The 15821-nt window shown below is 53.6% G+C and overlaps 11 non-coding genes across 11 annotated transcripts; all 11 read right to left on the bottom strand.

The window, feature by feature from the left end:
- Positions 1–812: 812 nt before the first annotated feature.
- On the bottom strand, positions 813–884 carry TRNAE-CUC (transfer RNA glutamic acid (anticodon CUC)). Its single transcript has one exon. It is a non-coding gene; the product is annotated as a tRNA-Glu (tRNA).
- A 630-nt stretch (positions 885–1514) lies between these two features.
- On the bottom strand, positions 1515–1586 carry TRNAE-UUC (transfer RNA glutamic acid (anticodon UUC)). Its single transcript has one exon. It is a non-coding gene; the product is annotated as a tRNA-Glu (tRNA).
- A 1458-nt stretch (positions 1587–3044) lies between these two features.
- Positions 3045–3116, bottom strand: TRNAE-CUC (transfer RNA glutamic acid (anticodon CUC)). Its single transcript has one exon. It is a non-coding gene; the product is annotated as a tRNA-Glu (tRNA).
- Positions 3117–5270: 2154 nt separating this feature from the next.
- Positions 5271–5342, bottom strand: TRNAE-CUC (transfer RNA glutamic acid (anticodon CUC)). Its single transcript has one exon. It is a non-coding gene; the product is annotated as a tRNA-Glu (tRNA).
- Positions 5343–5972: 630 nt separating this feature from the next.
- Positions 5973–6044, bottom strand: TRNAE-UUC (transfer RNA glutamic acid (anticodon UUC)). The gene has a single exon. It is a non-coding gene; the product is annotated as a tRNA-Glu (tRNA).
- A 1452-nt stretch (positions 6045–7496) lies between these two features.
- On the bottom strand, positions 7497–7568 carry TRNAE-CUC (transfer RNA glutamic acid (anticodon CUC)). Its single transcript has one exon. It is a non-coding gene; the product is annotated as a tRNA-Glu (tRNA).
- Positions 7569–8198: 630 nt separating this feature from the next.
- On the bottom strand, positions 8199–8270 carry TRNAE-UUC (transfer RNA glutamic acid (anticodon UUC)). The gene has a single exon. It is a non-coding gene; the product is annotated as a tRNA-Glu (tRNA).
- A 2154-nt stretch (positions 8271–10424) lies between these two features.
- TRNAE-UUC (transfer RNA glutamic acid (anticodon UUC)) lies at positions 10425–10496 on the bottom strand. The gene has a single exon. It is a non-coding gene; the product is annotated as a tRNA-Glu (tRNA).
- Positions 10497–12650: 2154 nt separating this feature from the next.
- Positions 12651–12722, bottom strand: TRNAE-UUC (transfer RNA glutamic acid (anticodon UUC)). The gene has a single exon. It is a non-coding gene; the product is annotated as a tRNA-Glu (tRNA).
- A 1446-nt stretch (positions 12723–14168) lies between these two features.
- On the bottom strand, positions 14169–14240 carry TRNAE-CUC (transfer RNA glutamic acid (anticodon CUC)). The gene has a single exon. It is a non-coding gene; the product is annotated as a tRNA-Glu (tRNA).
- A 630-nt stretch (positions 14241–14870) lies between these two features.
- TRNAE-UUC (transfer RNA glutamic acid (anticodon UUC)) lies at positions 14871–14942 on the bottom strand. The gene has a single exon. It is a non-coding gene; the product is annotated as a tRNA-Glu (tRNA).
- Between the last annotated feature and the right edge of the window lie 879 nt (positions 14943–15821).

The following is a 15821-nucleotide window of genomic DNA, read 5'->3' on the forward strand; positions in this document are numbered from 1 at the left end:
TTTGATTTACACCTGCAGGCTCTCCCTTGCCATCGGAGCAGGATCTGCTGATGCAGGCCCGGCTGGATCAAATGTGCAAAGGCTTGTCCCCAGGCCTCGGGAAAAAATTGAGCAGAGATTCCCGCCTCCGCCTCCGCCTCCTCTTGCCTTCCGAACGGGCTTCCAAACGGGCAATGCCCTGACGGGTCCCCCACGCCCCATCCTGCCCATGCCCACACCCCTGTATATGAGGGTGACCCATGTCCCTCACCCTCCATGCTCGAACGGAAGACACGTGTGTCCTGAGGGGAGCGCCAGACAGGCATTTCTCCGGCCAGGCAGACCCCTGCAGCACCCGTTAGGCTCCAAAGCCTGTACATTCCCAAGATGCCACTGGTCACTATGCAAATCAGACAGCCCTGGCCACACCCTCTCCGCCGCTGGGCTCTGCTGCTTTCGGTACGGGCAGCTCAGCTTTTTCTTACCCTGAACCAGACTTCCGTTTCAGCAAAAAGGTGGGTTGCAGTGGGTCCGGGATGCCATTTGGAGACAAAGCCTGCGGCCCTGTCAAAGATGACTTCCTGCCGCACACCATGTGGTCAGAAGCCTACGAAAAGAAGCGCACCTCGGAATACAGAATCTCACTTCCTCAAGAGCCTTGCACAAGAGATTTTCCTCCCGCCGAGGAAAGCAACTCAAAGGGAACCTTGCGAAAATCAAATTAGGAGCCAGATTGCGGGATGCTAGGCAAACTGTTTGTCAGAAAAGCAAATTCATTTTGAGAAGCCCTGACCTGCGGGAGGGAAAAGCATTCAAGGGCAGAAGAAGGACTGTTTCCTGACCGGGAATCGAACCCGGGCCACGGCGGTGAGAGCGCCGAATCCTAACCACTAGACCACCAGGGAACCCAGAGCCATACAGCAAAAGTTCCTACACTGCTCTCCTAGTGACAAAGCTCATGGGGGCTGAAAGCATATTTTATTCTACAGCGAATATGAATCAGAACTTGAAAAAACACTCATGATTCCACCAGACTGTTTGTCACTTCCCAGCACAGGCCATCCCCTCCCCCGTGCTACTGAACCGACGAATTCCTGTACAATCGGGATCCCCGGGAAATCACAAGAGGGACACCTAGTGGCCGCTGATAGCTCAAAGACAGCTGGTACACCTTCTCACACCTACCTCGTTATTCAGCTTGCTGGAAGAATACATTGCGAATGACCGATTCAAGAGTGCAAGGGAGAAGAGTGCTCCAAAGTAGATGTATACATCGCAGCCGGGTTTTCCAGCAATTTACCTTTCTGATGAGCTGGTACTGCACTTTACGCCCACATAGAGCACCTGACTGGGTGGGGGACTGCGTGCGCATGAAGGTGGCTGAGGGCAATGGGAGCAAAGCAACCTGGGACACAGGGGACCCAGCCCCTTTCCTCTGCTTTCGTCTATAGGTCGGGGTGCCTTTTTAAGGACCTTCGATTAAAAAAAGCTTAGCTGCGTGGACAAATTACGCACGTCTACGTCTGAGAGGGATCTTCCCTGACCGGGAATCGAACCCGGGCCGCGGCGGTGAAAGCGCCGAATCCTAGCCACTAGACCACCAGGGAGGAGATGCTCTTGTTTGCCTGCCTTGCTCACTTCCTTATTGTGACTAAGCTAACTCCACTGTATAGATTGCCCATAAAGTACGAGTGGGGAAAAGTTAGGTGTCACACAGTGTGTTTGTCATAAGCAATTACCTTTATCCTCCTGCAAAAGCCTTTTTACTCTGCAATCACCTCTTGCTGGACAGCCTGCGCTGGAGCAGCCAGCATGAAAAGGGAGCTGAGTAAGGCAGGGCCTAGGGTCTCACCAGGGTGGCCGAGTGGTTAAGGCGTTGGACTTAAGATCCAATGGACAGTTGTCCGCATGGGTTCGAGCCCCATCCCTGGTATGGGTTTTCAGCGGGTGTGTAGGAACTTGCAAATGCTTTTTTAAAGCATTTTCCTCTGCCTTCCTCACCCTCCCAGTGCCCTTCCTTAACAGTCCCAATTCACGTCTCAGCTGTGGGGTCTGCTGCTACTCTGCACTTAGCATGGATGCTTCCCAAAGCAATGCAGTGCCACCTACGCAGAGCCCCTGCTTAGAGAAATACACCTCCTATGTCTTTTCCCACTGAAGGGAGCAGGAGGAAGTACTTGCTTCCTGGGGAACATGGGCCTGCCACTGGAATTTGTTAACCCGCCTCTTGCGGATTTCTCCCCTTTCTTTGATTTACACCTGCAGGCTCTCCCTTGCCATCGGAGCAGGATCTGCTGATGCAGGCCCGGCAGGATCAAATGTGCAAAGGCTTGTCCCCAGGCCTCGGGAAAAAATTGAGCAGAGATTCCCGCCTCCGCCTCCGCCTCCGCCTCCTCTTGCCTTCCGAACGGGCTTCCAAACGGGCAATGCCCTGACGGGTCCCCCACGCCCCATCCTGCCCATGCCCACACCCCTGTATATGAGGGTGACCCATGTCCCTCACCCTCCATGCTCGAACGGAAGACACGTGTGTCCTGAGGGGAGCGCCAGACAGGCATTTCTCCGGCCAGGCAGACCCCTGCAGCACCCGTTAGGCTCCAAAGCCTGTACATTCCCAAGATGCCACTGGTCACTATGCAAATCAGACAGCCCTGGCCACACCCTCTCCGCCGCTGGGCTCTGCTGCTTTCGGTACGTGCAGCTCAGCTTTTTCTTACCCTGAACCAGACTTCCGTTTCAGCAAAAAGGTGGGTTGCAGTGGGTCCGGGATGCCATTTGGAGACAAAGCCTGCGGCCCTGTCAAAGATGACTTCCTGCCGCACACCATGTGGTCAGAAGCCTACGAAAAGAAGCGCACCTCGGAATACAGAATCTCACTTCCTCAAGAGCCTTGCACAAGAGATTTTCCTCCCGCCGAGGAAAGCAACTCAAAGGGAACCTTGCGAAAATCAAATTAGGAGCCAGATTGCGGGATGCTAGGCAAACTGTTTGTCAGAAAAGCAAATTCATTTTGAGAAGCCCTGACCTGCGGGAAGGAAAAGCATTCAAGGGCAGAAGAAGGACTGTTCCCTGACCGGGAATCGAACCCGGGCCGCGGCGGTGAGAGCGCCGAATCCTAACCACTAGACCACCAGGGAACCCAGAGCCATACAGCAAAAGTTCCTACACTGCTCTCCTAGTGACAAAGCTCATGGGGGCTGAAAGCATATTTTATTCTACAGCGAATATGAATCAGAACTTGAAAAAACACTCATGATTCCACCAGACTGTTTGTCACTTCCAAGCACAGGCCATCCCCTCCCCCGTGCTACTGAACCGACGAATTCCTGTACAATCGGGATCCCCGGGAAATCACAAGAGGGACACCTAGTGGCCGCTGATAGCTCAAAGACAGCTGGTACACCTTCTCACACCTACCTCGTTATTCAGCTTGCTGGAAGAATACATTGCGAATGACCGATTCAAGAGTGCAAGGGAGAAGAGTGCTCCAAAGTAGATGTATACATCGCAGCCGGGTTTTCCAGCAATTTACCTTTCTGATGAGCTGGTACTGCACTTTACGCCCACATAGAGCACCTGACTGGGTGGGGGACTGCGTGCGCATGAAGGTGGCTGAGGGCAATGGGAGCAAAGCAACCTGGGACACAGGGGACCCAGCCCCTTTCCTCTGCTTTCGTCTATAGGTCGGGGTGCCTTTTTAAGGACCTTCGATTAAAAAAAGCTGAGCTGCGTGGACAAATTACGCACGTCTACGTCTTAGAGGGATCTTCCCTGACCGGGAATCGAACCCGGGCCGCGGCGGTGAAAGTGCCGAATCCTAGCCACTAGACCACCAGGGAGGAGATGCTCTTGTGAGCCTGCCTTGCTCACTTCCTTATTGTGACTAAGCTAACTCCACTGTATAGATTGCCCATAAAGTACGAGTGGGGAAAAGTTAGGTGTCACACAGTGTGTTTGTCATAAGCAATTACCTTTATCCTCCTGCAAAAGCCTTTTTACTCTGCAATCACCTCTTGCTGGACAGCCTGCGCTGGAGCAGCCAGCATGAAAAGGGAGCTGAGTAAGGCAGGGCCTAGGGTCTCACCAGGGTGGCCGAGTGGTTAAGGCGTTGGACTTAAGATCCAATGGACAGTTGTCCGCATGGGTTCGAGCCCCATCCCTGGTATGGGTTTTCAGCGGGTGTGTAGGAACTTGCAGATGCTTTTTTAAAGCATTTTCCTCTGCCTTCCTCACCCTCCCAGTGCCCTTCCTTAACAGTCCCAATTCACGTCTCAGCTGTGGGGTCTGCTGCTACTCTGCACTTAGCATGGGTGCTTCCCAAAGCAATGCAGTGCCACCTACGCAGAGCCCCTGCTTAGAGAAATACACCTCCTATGTCTTTTCCCACTGAAGGGAGCAGGAGGAAGTACTTGCTTCCTGGGGAACATGGGCCTGCCACTGGAATTTGTTAACCCGCCTCTTGCGGATTTCTCCCCTTTCTTTGATTTACACCTGCAGGCTCTCCCTTGCCATCGGAGCAGGATCTGCTGATGCAGGCCCGGCTGGATCAAATGTGCAAAGGCTTGTCCCCAGGCCTCGGGAAAAAATTGAGCAGAGATTCCCGCCTCCGCCTCCGCCTCCTCTTGCCTTCCGAACGGGCTTCCAAACGGGCAATGCCCTGACGGGTCCCCCACGCCCCATCCTGCCCATGCCCACACCCCTGTATATGAGGGTGACCCATGTCCCTCACCCTCCATGCTCGAACGGAAGACACGTGTGTCCTGAAGGGAGCGCCAGACAGGCATTTCTCCGGCCAGGCAGACCCCTGCAGCACCCGTTAGGCTCCAAAGCCTGTACATTCCCAAGATGCCACTGGTCACTATGCAAATCAGACAGCCCTGGCCACACCCTCTCCGCCGCTGGGCTCTGCTGCTTTCGGTACGTGCAGCTCAGCTTTTTCTTACCCTGAACCAGACTCCCGTTTCAGCAAAAAGGTGGGTTGCAGTGGGTCCGGGATGCCATTTGGAGACAAAGCCTGCGGCCCTGTCAAAGATGACTTCCTGCCGCACACCATGTGGTCAGAAGCCTACGAAAAGAAGCGCACCTCGGAATACAGAATCTCACTTCCTCAAGAGCCTTGCACAAGAGATTTTCCTCCCGCCGAGGAAAGCAACTCAAAGGGAACCTTGCGAAAATCAAATTAGGAGCCAGATTGCGGGATGCTAGGCAAACTGTTTGTCAGAAAAGCAAATTCATTTTGAGAAGCCCTGACCTGCGGGAAGGAAAAGCATTCAAGGGCAGAAGAAGGACTGTTCCCTGACCGGGAATCGAACCCGGGCCGCGGCGGTGAGAGCGCCGAATCCTAACCACTAGACCACCAGGGAACCCAGAGCCATACAGCAAAAGTTCCTACACTGCTCTCCTAGTGACAAAGCTCATGGGGGCTGAAAGCATATTTTATTCTACAGCGAATATGAATCAGAACTTGAAAAAACACTCATGATTCCACCAGACTGTTTGTCACTTCCAAGCACAGGCCATCCCCTCCCCCGTGCTACTGAACCGACGAATTCCTGTACAATCGGGATCCCCGGGAAATCACAAGAGGGACACCTAGTGGCCGCTGATAGCTCAAAGACAGCTGGTACACCTTCTCACACCTACCTCGTTATTCAGCTTGCTGGAAGAATACATTGCGAATGACCGATTCAAGAGTGCAAGGGAGAAGAGTGCTCCAAAGTAGATGTATACATCGCAGCCGGGTTTTCCAGCAATTTACCTTTCTGATGAGCTGGTACTGCACTTTACGCCCACATAGAGCACCTGACTGGGTGGGGGACTGCGTGCGCATGAAGGTGGCTGAGGGCAATGGGAGCAAAGCAACCTGGGACACAGGGGACCCAGCCCCTTTCCTCTGCTTTCGTCTATAGGTCGGGGTGCCTTTTTAAGGACCTTCGATTAAAAAAAGCTGAGCTGCGTGGACAAATTACGCACGTCTACGTCTTAGAGGGATCTTCCCTGACCGGGAATCGAACCCGGGCCGCGGCGGTGAAAGCGCCGAATCCTAGCCACTAGACCACCAGGGAGGAGATGCTCTTGTGAGCCTGCCTTGCTCACTTCCTTATTGTGACTAAGCTAACTCCACTGTATAGATTGCCCATAAAGTACGAGTGGGGAAAAGTTAGGTGTCACACAGTGTGTTTGTCATAAGCAATTACCTTTATCCTCCTGCAAAAGCCTTTTTACTCTGCAATCACCTCTTGCTGGACAGCCTGCGCTGGAGCAGCCAGCATGAAAAGGGAGCTGAGTAAGGCAGGGCCTAGGGTCTCACCAGGGTGGCCGAGTGGTTAAGGCGTTGGACTTAAGATCCAATGGACAGTTGTCCGCATGGGTTCGAGCCCCATCCCTGGAATTGGTTTTCAGCGGGTGTGTAGGAACTTGCAGATGCTTTTTTAAAGCATTTTCCTCTGCCCTCCTCACCCTCCCAGTGCCCTTCCTTAACAGTCCCAATTCACGTCTCAGCTGTGGGGTCTGCTGCTACTCTGCACTTAGCATGGATGCTTCCCAAAGCAATGCAGTGCCACCTACGCAGAGCCCCTGCTTAGAGAAATACACCTCCTATGTCTTTTCCCACTGAAGGGAGCAGGAGGAAGTACTTGCTTCCTGGGGAACATGGGCCTGCCACTGGAATTTGTTAACCCGCCTCTTGCGGATTTCTCCCCTTTCTTTGATTTACACCTGCAGGCTCTCCCTTGCCATCGGAGCAGGATCTGCTGATGCAGGCCCGGCTGGATCAAATGTGCAAAGGCTTGTCCCCAGGCCTCGGGAAAAAATTGAGCAGAGATTCCCGCCTCCGCCTCCGCCTCCTCTTGCCTTCCGAACGGGCTTCCAAACGGGCAATGCCCTGACGGGTCCCCCACGCCCCATCCTGCCCATGCCCACACCCCTGTATATGAGGGTGACCCATGTCCCTCACCCTCCATGCTCGAACGGAAGACACGTGTGTCCTGAAGGGAGCGCCAGACAGGCATTTCTCCGGCCAGGCAGACCCCTGCAGCACCCGTTAGGCTCCAAAGCCTGTACATTCCCAAGATGCCACTGGTCACTATGCAAATCAGACAGCCCTGGCCACACCCTCTCCGCCGCTGGGCTCTGCTGCTTTCGGTACGTGCAGCTCAGCTTTTTCTTACCCTGAACCAGACTCCCGTTTCAGCAAAAAGGTGGGTTGCAGTGGGTCCGGGATGCCATTTGGAGACAAAGCCTGCGGCCCTGTCAAAGATGACTTCCTGCCGCACACCATGTGGTCAGAAGCCTACGAAAAGAAGCGCACCTCGGAATACAGAATCTCACTTCCTCAAGAGCCTTGCACAAGAGATTTTCCTCCCGCCGAGGAAAGCAACTCAAAGGGAACCTTGCGAAAATCAAATTAGGAGCCAGATTGCGGGATGCTAGGCAAACTGTTTGTCAGAAAAGCAAATTCATTTTGAGAAGCCCTGACCTGCGGGAAGGAAAAGCATTCAAGGGCAGAAGAAGGACTGTTCCCTGACCGGGAATCGAACCCGGGCCGCGGCGGTGAGAGCGCCGAATCCTAACCACTAGACCACCAGGGAACCCAGAGCCATACAGCAAAAGTTCCTACACTGCTCTCCTAGTGACAAAGCTCATGGGGGCTGAAAGCATATTTTATTCTACAGCGAATATGAATCAGAACTTGAAAAAACACTCATGATTCCACCAGACTGTTTGTCACTTCCAAGCACAGGCCATCCCCTCCCCCGTGCTACTGAACCGACGAATTCCTGTACAATCGGGATCCCCGGGAAATCACAAGAGGGACACCTAGTGGCCGCTGATAGCTCAAAGACAGCTGGTACACCTTCTCACACCTACCTCGTTATTCAGCTTGCTGGAAGAATACATTGCGAATGACCGATTCAAGAGTGCAAGGGAGAAGAGTGCTCCAAAGTAGATGTATACATCGCAGCCGGGTTTTCCAGCAATTTACCTTTCTGATGAGCTGGTACTGCACTTTACGCCCACATAGAGCACCTGACTGGGTGGGGGACTGCGTGCGCATGAAGGTGGCTGAGGGCAATGGGAGCAAAGCAACCTGGGACACAGGGGACCCAGCCCCTTTCCTCTGCTTTCGTCTATAGGTCGGGGTGCCTTTTTAAGGACCTTCGATTAAAAAAAGCTGAGCTGCGTGGACAAATTACGCACGTCTACGTCTTAGAGGGATCTTCCCTGACCGGGAATCGAACCCGGGCCGCGGCGGTGAAAGCGCCGAATCCTAGCCACTAGACCACCAGGGAGGAGATGCTCTTGTGAGCCTGCCTTGCTCACTTCCTTATTGTGACTAAGCTAACTCCACTGTATAGATTGCCCATAAAGTACGAGTGGGGAAAAGTTAGGTGTCACACAGTGTGTTTGTCATAAGCAATTACCTTTATCCTCCTGCAAAAGCCTTTTTACTCTGCAATCACCTCTTGCTGGACAGCCTGCGCTGGAGCAGCCAGCATGAAAAGGGAGCTGAGTAAGGCAGGGCCTAGGGTCTCACCAGGGTGGCCGAGTGGTTAAGGCGTTGGACTTAAGATCCAATGGACAGTTGTCCGCATGGGTTCGAGCCCCATCCCTGGAATTGGTTTTCAGCGGGTGTGTAGGAACTTGCAGATGCTTTTTTAAAGCATTTTCCTCTGCCCTCCTCACCCTCCCAGTGCCCTTCCTTAACAGTCCCAATTCACGTCTCAGCTGTGGGGTCTGCTGCTACTCTGCACTTAGCATGGATGCTTCCCAAAGCAATGCAGTGCCACCTACGCAGAGCCCCTGCTTAGAGAAATACACCTCCTATGTCTTTTCCCACTGAAGGGAGCAGGAGGAAGTACTTGCTTCCTGGGGAACATGGGCCTGCCACTGGAATTTGTTAACCCGCCTCTTGCGGATTTCTCCCCTTTCTTTGATTTACACCTGCAGGCTCTCCCTTGCCATCGGAGCAGGATCTGCTGATGCAGGCCCGGCTGGATCAAATGTGCAAAGGCTTGTCCCCAGGCCTCGGGAAAAAATTGAGCAGAGATTCCCGCCTCCGCCTCCGCCTCCTCTTGCCTTCCGAACGGGCTTCCAAACGGGCAATGCCCTGACGGGTCCCCCACGCCCCATCCTGCCCATGCCCACACCCCTGTATATGAGGGTGACCCATGTCCCTCACCCTCCATGCTCGAACGGAAGACACGTGTGTCCTGAGGGGAGCGCCAGACAGGCATTTCTCCGGCCAGGCAGACCCCTGCAGCACCCGTTAGGCTCCAAAGCCTGTACATTCCCAAGATGCCACTGGTCACTATGCAAATCAGACAGCCCTGGCCACACCCTCTCCGCCGCTGGGCTCTGCTGCTTTCGGTACGTGCAGCTCAGCTTTTTCTTACCCTGAACCAGACTTCCGTTTCAGCAAAAAGGTGGGTTGCAGTGGGTCCGGGATGCCATTTGGAGACAAAGCCTGCGGCCCTGTCAAAGATGACTTCCTGCCGCACACCATGTGGTCAGAAGCCTACGAAAAGAAGCGCACCTCGGAATACAGAATCTCACTTCCTCAAGAGCCTTGCACAAGAGATTTTCCTCCCGCCGAGGAAAGCAACTCAAAGGGAACCTTGCGAAAATCAAATTAGGAGCCAGATTGCGGGATGCTAGGCAAACTGTTTGTCAGAAAAGCAAATTCATTTTGAGAAGCCCTGACCTGCGGGAAGGAAAAGCATTCAAGGGCAGAAGAAGGACTGTTCCCTGACCGGGAATCGAACCCGGGCCGCAGCGGTGAGAGCGCCGAATCCTAACCACTAGACCACCAGGGAACCCAGAGCCATACAGCAAAAGTTCCTACACTGCTCTCCTAGTGACAAAGCTCATGGGGGCTGAAAGCATATTTTATTCTACAGCGAATATGAATCAGAACTTGAAAAAACACTCATGATTCCACCAGACTGTTTGTCACTTCCAAGCACAGGCCATCCCCTCCCCCGTGCTACTGAACCGACGAATTCCTGTACAATCGGGATCCCCGGGAAATCACAAGAGGGACACCTAGTGGCCGCTGATAGCTCAAAGACAGCTGGTACACCTTCTCACACCTACCTCGTTATTCAGCTTGCTGGAAGAATACATTGCGAATGACCGATTCAAGAGTGCAAGGGAGAAGAGTGCTCCAAAGTAGATGTATACATCGCAGCCGGGTTTTCCAGCAATTTACCTTTCTGATGAGCTGGTACTGCACTTTACGCCCACATAGAGCACCTGACTGGGTGGGGGACTGCGTGCGCATGAAGGTGGCTGAGGGCAATGGGAGCAAAGCAACCTGGGACACAGGGGACCCAGCCCCTTTCCTCTGCTTTCGTCTATAGGTCGGGGTGCCTTTTTAAGGACCTTCGATTAAAAAAAGCTGAGCTGCGTGGACAAATTACGCACGTCTACGTCTTAGAGGGATCTTCCCTGACCGGGAATCGAACCCGGGCCGCGGCGGTGAAAGCGCCGAATCCTAGCCACTAGACCACCAGGGAGGAGATGCTCTTGTGAGCCTGCCTTGCTCACTTCCTTATTGTGACTAAGCTAACTCCACTGTATAGATTGCCCATAAAGTACGAGTGGGGAAAAGTTAGGTGTCACACAGTGTGTTTGTCATAAGCAATTACCTTTATCCTCCTGCAAAAGCCTTTTTACTCTGCAATCACCTCTTGCTGGACAGCCTGCGCTGGAGCAGCCAGCATGAAAAGGGAGCTGAGTAAGGCAGGGCCTAGGGTCTCACCAGGGTGGCCGAGTGGTTAAGGCGTTGGACTTAAGATCCAATGGACAGTTGTCCGCATGGGTTCGAGCCCCATCCCTGGTATGGGTTTTCAGCGGGTGTGTAGGAACTTGCAGATGCTTTTTTAAAGCATTTTCCTCTGCCCTCCTCACCCTCCCAGTGCCCTTCCTTAACAGTCCCAATTCACGTCTCAGCTGTGGGGTCTGCTGCTACTCTGCACTTAGCATGGATGCTTCCCAAAGCAATGCAGTGCCACCTACGCAGAGCCCCTGCTTAGAGAAATACACCTCCTATGTCTTTTCCCACTGAAGGGAGCAGGAGGAAGTACTTGCTTCCTGGGGAACATGGGCCTGCCACTGGAATTTGTTAACCCGCCTCTTGCGGATTTCTCCCCTTTCTTTGATTTACACCTGCAGGCTCTCCCTTGCCATCGGAGCAGGATCTGCTGATGCAGGCCCGGCTGGATCAAATGTGCAAAGGCTTGTCCCCAGGCCTCGGGAAAAAATTGAGCAGAGATTCCCGCCTCCGCCTCCGCCTCCTCTTGCCTTCCGAACGGGCTTCCAAACGGGCAATGCCCTGACGGGTCCCCCACGCCCCATCCTGCCCATGCCCACACCCCTGTATATGAGGGTGACCCATGTCCCTCACCCTCCATGCTCGAACGGAAGACACGTGTGTCCTGAGGGGAGCGCCAGACAGGCATTTCTCCGGCCAGGCAGACCCCTGCAGCACCCGTTAGGCTCCAAAGCCTGTACATTCCCAAGATGCCACTGGTCACTATGCAAATCAGACAGCCCTGGCCACACCCTCTCCGCCGCTGGGCTCTGCTGCTTTCGGTACGTGCAGCTCAGCTTTTTCTTACCCTGAACCAGACTTCCGTTTCAGCAAAAAGGTGGGTTGCAGTGGGTCCGGGATGCCATTTGGAGACAAAGCCTGCGGCCCTGTCAAAGATGACTTCCTGCCGCACACCATGTGGTCAGAAGCCTACGAAAAGAAGCGCACCTCGGAATACAGAATCTCACTTCCTCAAGAGCCTTGCACAAGAGATTTTCCTCCCGCCGAGGAAAGCAACTCAAAGGGAACCTTGCGAAAATCAAATTAGGAGCCAGATTGCGGGATGCTAGGCAAACTGTTTGTCAGAAAAGCAAATTCATTTTGAGAAGCCCTGACCTGCGGGAAGGAAAAGCATTCAAGGGCAGAAGAAGGACTGTTCCCTGACCGGGAATCGAACCCGGGCCGTGGCGGTGAGAGCGCCGAATCCTAACCACTAGACCACCAGGGAACCCACAGCCATACAGCAAAAGTTCCTACACTGCTCTCCTAGTGACAAAGCTCATGGGGGCTGAAAGCATATTTTATTCTACAGCGAATATGAATCAGAACTTGAAAAAACACTCATGATTCCACCAGACTGTTTGTCACTTCCAAGCACAGGCCATCCCCTCCCCCGTGCTACTGAACCGACGAATTCCTGTACAATCGGGATCCCCGGGAAATCACAAGAGGGACACCTAGTGGCCGCTGATAGCTCAAAGACAGCTGGTACACCTTCTCACACCTACCTCGTTATTCAGCTTGCTGGAAGAATACATTGCGAATGACCGATTCAAGAGTGCAAGGGAGAAGAGTGCTCCAAAGTAGATGTATACATCGCAGCCGGGTTTTCCAGCAATTTACCTTTCTGATGAGCTGGTACTGCACTTTACGCCCACATAGAGCACCTGACTGGGTGGGGGACTGCGTGCGCATGAAGGTGGCTGAGGGCAATGGGAGCAAAGCAACCTGGGACACAGGGGACCCAGCCCCTTTCCTCTGCTTTCGTCTATAGGTCGGGGTGCCTTTTTAAGGACCTTCGATTAAAAAAAGCTGAGCTGCGTGGACAAATTACGCACGTCTACGTCTTAGAGGGATCTTCCCTGACCGGGAATCGAACCCGGGCCGCGGCGGTGAAAGCGCCGAATCCTAGCCACTAGACCACCAGGGAGGAGATGCTCTTGTGAGCCTGCCTTGCTCACTTCCTTATTGTGACTAAGCTAACTCCACTGTATAGATTGCCCATAAAGTACGAGTGGGGAAAAGTTAGGTGTCACACAGTGTGTTTGTCATAAGCAATTACCTTTATCCTCCTGCAAAAGCCTTTTTACTCTGCAATCACCTCTTGCTGGACAGCCTGCGCTGGAGCAGCCAGCATGAAAAGGGAGCTGAGTAAGGCAGGGCCTAGGGTCTCACCAGGGTGGCCGAGTGGTTAAGGCGTTGGACTTAAGATCCAATGGACAGTTGTCCGCATGGGTTCGAGCCCCATCCCTGGTATGGGTTTTCAGCGGGTGTGTAGGAACTTGCAGATGCTTTTTTAAAGCATTTTCCTCTGCCCTCCTCACCCTCCCAGTGCCCTTCCTTAACAGTCCCAATTCACGTCTCAGCTGTGGGGTCTGCTGCTACTCTGCACTTAGCATGGATGCTTCCCAAAGCAATGCAGTGCCACCTACGCAGAGCCCCTGCTTAGAGAAATACACCTCCTATGTCTTTTCCCACTGAAGGGAGCAGGAGGAAGTACTTGCTTCCTGGGGAACATGGGCCTGCCACTGGAATTTGTTAACCCGCCTCTTGCGGATTTCTCCCCTTTCTTTGATTTACACTTGCAGGCTCTCCCTTGCCATCGGAGCAGGATCTGCTGATGCAGGCCCGGCTGGATCAAATGTGCAAAGGCTTGTCCCCAGGCCTCGGGAAAAAATTGAGCAGAGATTCCCGCCTCCGCCTCCTCTTGCCTTCCGAACGGGCTTCCAAACGGGCAATGCCCTGACGGGTCCCCCACGCCCCATCCTGCCCATGCCCACACCCCTGTATATGAGGGTGACCCATGTCCCTCACCCTCCATGCTCGAACGGAAGACACGTGTGTCCTGAGGGGAGCGCCAGACAGGCATTTCTCCGGCCAGGCAGACCCCTGCAGCACCCGTTAGGCTCCAAAGCCTGTACATTCCCAAGATGCCACTGGTCACTATGCAAATCAGACAGCCCTGGCCACACCCTCTCCGCCGCTGGGCTCTGCTGCTTTCGGTACGTGCAGCTCAGCTTTTTCTTACCCTGAACCAGACTTCCGTTTCAGCAAAAAGGTGGGTTGCAGTGGGTCCGGGATGCCATTTGGAGACAAAGCCTGCGGCCCTGTCAAAGATGACTTCCTGCCGCACACCATGTGGTCAGAAGCCTACGAAAAGAAGCGCACCTCGGAATACAGAATCTCACTTCCTCAAGAGCCTTGCACAAGAGATTTTCCTCCCGCCGAGGAAAGCAACTCAAAGGGAACCTTGCGAAAATCAAATTAGGAGCCAGATTGCGGGATGCTAGGCAAACTGTTTGTCAGAAAAGCAAATTCATTTTGAGAAGCCCTGACCTGCGGGAAGGAAAAGCATTCAAGGGCAGAAGAAGGACTGTTTCCTGACCGGGAATCGAACCCGGGCCACGGCGGTGAGAGCGCCGAATCCTAACCACTAGACCACCAGGGAACCCAGAGCCATACAGCAAAAGTTCCTACACTGCTCTCCTAGTGACAAAGCTCATGGGGGCTGAAAGCATATTTTATTCTACAGCGAATATGAATCAGAACTTGAAAAAACACTCATGATTCCACCAGACTGTTTGTCACTTCCCAGCACAGGCCATCCCCTCCCCCGTGCTACTGAACCGACGAATTCCTGTACAATCGGGATCCCCGGGAAATCACAAGAGGGACACCTAGTGGCCGCTGATAGCTCAAAGACAGCTGGTACACCTTCTCACACCTACCTCGTTATTCAGCTTGCTGGAAGAATACATTGCGAATGACCGATTCAAGAGTGCAAGGGAGAAGAGTGCTCCAAAGTAGATGTATACATCGCAGCCGGGTTTTCCAGCAATTTACCTTTCTGATGAGCTGGTACTGCACTTTACGCCCACATAGAGCACCTGACTGGGTGGGGGACTGCGTGCGCATGAAGGTGGCTGAGGGCAATGGGAGCAAAGCAACCTGGGACACAGGGGACCCAGCCCCTTTCCTCTGCTTTCGTCTATAGGTCGGGGTGCCTTTTTAAGGACCTTCGATTAAAAAAAGCTTAGCTGCGTGGACAAATTACGCACGTCTACGTCTTAGAGGGATCTTCCCTGACCGGGAATCGAACCCGGGCCGCGGCGGTGAAAGCGCCGAATCCTAGCCACTAGACCACCAGGGAGGAGATGCTCTTGTGAGCCTGCCTTGCTCACTTCCTTATTGTGACTAAGCTAACTCCACTGTATAGATTGCCCATAAAGTACGAGTGGGGAAAAGTTAGGTGTCACACAGTGTGTTTGTCATAAGCAATTACCTTTATCCTCCTGCAAAAGCCTTTTTACTCTGCAATCACCTCTTGCTGGACAGCCTGCGCTGGAGCAGCCAGCATGAAAAGGGAGCTGAGTAAGGCAGGGCCTAGGGTCTCACCAGGGTGGCCGAGTGGTTAAGGCGTTGGACTTAAGATCCAATGGACAGTTGTCCGCATGGGTTCGAGCCCCATCCCTGGTATGGGTTTTCAGCGGGTGTGTAGGAACTTGCAGATGCTTTTTTAAAGCATTTTCCTCTGCCTTCCTCACCCTCCCAGTGCCCTTCCTTAACAGTCCCAATTCACGTCTCAGCTGTGGGGTCTGCTGCTACTCTGCACTTAGCATGGATGCTTCCCAAAGCAATGCAGTGCCACCTACGCAGAGCCCCTGCTTAGAGAAATACACCTCCTATGTCTTTTCCCACTGAAGGGAGCAGGAGGAAGTACTTGCTTCCTGGGGAACATGGGCCTGCCACTGGAATTTGTTAACCCGCCTCTTGCGGATTTCTCCCCTTTCTTTGATTTACACCTGCAGGCTCTCCCTTGCCATCGGAGCAGGATCTGCTGATGCAGGCCCGGCAGGATCAAATGTGCAAAGGCTTGTCCCCAGGCCTCGGGAAAAAATTGAGCAGAGATTCCCGCCTCCGCCTCCGCCTCCGCCTCCTCTTGCCTTCCGAACGGGCTTCCAAACGGGCAATGCCCTGACGGGTCCCCCACGCCCCATCCTGCCCATGCCCACACCCCTGTATATGAGGG

Source organism: Triturus cristatus, chromosome 5_2 (assembly GCF_964204655.1).
Source record: "Triturus cristatus chromosome 5_2, aTriCri1.1, whole genome shotgun sequence".
Taxonomy (NCBI): domain Eukaryota; kingdom Metazoa; phylum Chordata; class Amphibia; order Caudata; family Salamandridae; genus Triturus; species Triturus cristatus.